The sequence below is a fragment of the Bison bison genome, unplaced genomic scaffold (assembly GCF_000754665.1).
Source record: "Bison bison bison isolate TAMUID 2011002044 unplaced genomic scaffold, Bison_UMD1.0 scf7180017864056, whole genome shotgun sequence".
NCBI lineage: Eukaryota > Metazoa > Chordata > Mammalia > Artiodactyla > Bovidae > Bison > Bison bison.
Window position 1 is genome coordinate 4763645 of NW_011494628.1, and position 3691 is coordinate 4767335.

The window sequence follows — 3691 nt, forward strand, 5'->3', positions numbered from 1 at the left end:
GATGGCTGGATGGCATCACCAACTCGATGGACATGAGTTTGAGTGAACTCCAGGAGTCGGTGATGGGACAGGGAGGCCTGGTGTGCTATGATTCATGGGGTCACAAAGAGTCGGACATGACTAAGCGACTGAACTGACTGACTGACTGAAGATCAGTCAAATTTCTAGTTCAATGTCTGTAATGATCTAAACCCTGACTTTTATCTATTTGCATTTGAACTGCCTTCTTCATCCTTTCATGATGACTACATCAGGCCACTGGGAGTGGAGGAAGATAATACTAACAGAGCAGGGATTTTTGAGATTGTTGGAAAGGACAAGGATGTTAACAAGCTTCCTTCATGTGTGTTTGTGGAAGAGAATATCAGTGGGAGTAAACTTAAAACAAGCAAGCACTAAACCAACACAAATTTAGGAGCTCCGGGAAGCCAGCGAGAACGGGGCATTTTGATGGAGCTTTAAGAGTCAAGGCTAAATGAAAACACCTTCTTATAAAACTTGACCCAGCTTAAAAGATCTGAGTGATGAAAACAAGTATGGTGTTTGGTTTTAGGATCTATGCAAAGAATTCAATTCATGATCAGTGGCTGCCAGTGTTCAGTTTTGATTTTTAAATACCAGAAGACTGAACCTTGGAGCCCCACCAGAAAGGATTGAGAGAGGTTTAACCAGCTGGGGGTGAAAGAGTTTGCAACGGAATAATCTAAATGGTTATATTAAGTACTGTGTCATGCAGAGAACTCATAATTTACTTCTACGATTATTTGAAAAGAAAAATATTCTTGAACCATTACTGACTCTAGAAGGCAATATGAAGAGCCTTCTTTTTGAGGATCTTTTTATTGGTCTCACGAACAAAATCCAGCCTGGCCACATCAGTTTTTCTTAACATGGTCATTATTCAAGTTTAGTCAAATGAACTAAAGATAACACACTCAGAACTACATTCAAGAAGAAACTGAGAAATCATCTAGCCCTACTCCTTCATTTTATAACTTTAAGATGAAAATTCACAAAGGTCAGAACCAAATGGCTCAGCTAACAGCAAAGAGCTGAGGTCTTTGGATCCCAGAACAAGCTCCCTGTTCTGTGAGAAAAGCATCAATCTTGTTCAGTTGCTAAGTCGTGTCCAACTTTCCAACCCCATAGACTACAGGAGGCCAGGCTTCCCTGTCCTTCACTATCTTCCAGAGTCTGCTCAAACTCATATCCACTGAGTTAGTGATGTCATCCAAGCATTCTCTGTCATCCCCTTGTCCTCTAGCCTTCAATCCTTCCCAGCATCAGGGTCTTTTCTAATGAGTCAGCTCTTCGTATCAGGTGACCAAAATATTTCATCAGTTCTTCAGCGCTGAGCATCAGTCTGCTGCTGCTACTAAGTCGCTTCAGTCATGTCCGACTCTGTGTGACCCCATAGACGGCAGCCCACCAGACTTCCCTGCCCCTGGGATTCTCCAGGCAAGAACACTGGAGTGGATTGCCATTTCCTTCTCCAATGCATGAAAGTGAAAAGTGAAAGTGAAGTCGCTCAGTCGTGTCCAACTCTTGGTGACCCCATGGACTGCATCAGTCTACTCTACCCCAAATGCAACGGATGCAAGCCATAAAATGTGTTTGAAGCTGTTTCTGGTACAAGAACAAAGAAACCCATCTCTACTATTCCTCGTGTATCAAACAGCAGTTCACATTTGCCTTTTTTCTTATAATTATTTCAACTTTTTTAGCTTTTAAATTCCACTGTAATTTGCATTTTCTATAAAATTCCCAGGAGACTTTATTGAGCATATGTGTTGATGGTACAGACAAATTTCATCTTATGACTTGTTACTACATGTCTTTCTTTATGAATCTCCTCAATGTTCTTTTATGACTCAAGATTTCCTTTTAAATCTCTTTGGACCATATTCCTACATTTTCGCTAAGGTTTGCTTAGCACTTTCAAACTCAAACACATAATCTGTAACCATGAATCTTTTCCTCAGCAGGATAAGCATGCTTTTGTAGTTCTTTGGAAACTAACTTTTTCCCTTCGACTCCTTTCATTCCAGGATATCTGCAGGAAGTTTCATTTGTTCTAATTTTCATTCCATAAGTACCTCTTCTACCCACAGAGCATCCTCATTCCAAGTTGAAGGACAGATACAAAACAGAATCAAAGTTGTATTAAAATATAGCAGATGCACTTTTAAGACCATTATAGATTCTTGCTTTGTTTAGAAATTTTGTGCACTATTTACTTTTTCAATAACACAATATCTGTATCATTTTAAGAACATAATGTCCATGTTTCCTATTGTAATACAGACAATTATTTCTTATTTAAGAAAACGGTACTCTTGCTGTATCTTGTGTAACTGACAGAAGTAAATTCACAAAGAATTAAAAAAAATTTTTTTGCAATGAAGAGTTGGTCAAAACAGGTAGCTAATTTTCTCAAACTTTAAAACTATGGGAAAATTTCTGTAAGAATTAAATTCACAAAGTCTTCAGTTCAGTTCAGTTCAATTCAGTCACTCAGTCGTGTCCGACTCTGCGACCCCATGAACTGCAGCATGCCAGGCCTCCCTGTCCATCACCAACTCCCGGAGTTCGCTCAAACTCATGTCCATCGAGTCAGTGATGCCATCCAACCATCTCATCCTCTGTCGTCCCTTTCACCTCCTGTCCCCAATCCCTCCCAGCATCAGAGTCTTTTCCAATGAGTCAACTCTTCGCATGAGGTGGCTAAAGTATTGGAGTTTCAGCTTTAGCATCAGTCCTTCCAATGAACACACAGGACTGATGTCCTTTAGAATGGACTGGTTGGATTAGATGAACTCAAATCTGGAAACAGCACATATAGTCAATATATCTGAAACAGCAGATAAAATAATTCCTCAGAATGGCTCTATCTCTTCCATTTTTTATGTCCCCTTCATGAAATTTATTATCATAAATTATTAGATTCTATTTGGTTTTTTCAATTCCCCTCTCTCCACATTTGTCACCATTTAGAATGCACCTCAAACTAATATTTGAATTATTGCTTTATCACTAAAAGCTTTCTAAATCTGATGAAAAAGTGAAAGTGAAGTTGCTCAGTCGTATCCAACTCTTTGAGACCCTATGGACTGTAGCCTGCCAGACTCCTTCATCCATAGAATTTTCCAGACAAGAGTACTGGAGTGGGTTGCCATTTCTTTCCCCAGGGGATCTTTCCTGGCCCAGGAATCGAACCTGGGTCTCCTGCATTGCAGGCAGACACTTTACCAGCTGAGCCACCTGGAAGCCTTCTAAGTCTGCTACCATGTGTAAAATTCCTTCAGGAGCATGTTCTCTTTGAAAAGATCAAATTTGTGATTAGGATGAATTTCAAGGCTATGATTTTAAACCATCTCCAGTTTTCCCCAGAGCATTTCAGGGACACTCGCCTCAAGGAAACATGTTCAGGAGTCAAGCCAGCATGGCCAGAGCCCAAACAGTAGTGGAGTTATTTTAGTGCCCTGTGATATTTTCATCCCAATTCTTTGTCCTCCTTTTCTGTAGTATCACTTTCAGGATTATACCTCATACATAAAGAAAGGAATAGAAAAGTGCCAAGGAAAAATAAATATTAGTAGAGTAGAATTTAAAATGTGGTTAAAGGGTTGTTTACTTATTTTTCTAACCAGAAAATATCTTTCTCTATGTGTATATATCAGATCAGTTCTGA

General features: G+C 39.6%; 1 non-coding gene across 1 annotated transcript; it reads right to left on the reverse strand.

Annotated features, from left to right (window-relative positions):
- Positions 1 to 3194: 3194 nt before the first annotated feature.
- TRNAC-GCA lies at positions 3195 to 3267 on the reverse strand. The gene has a single exon. It is a non-coding gene; the product is annotated as a tRNA-Cys (tRNA).
- Positions 3268 to 3691: the final 424 nt, after the last annotated feature.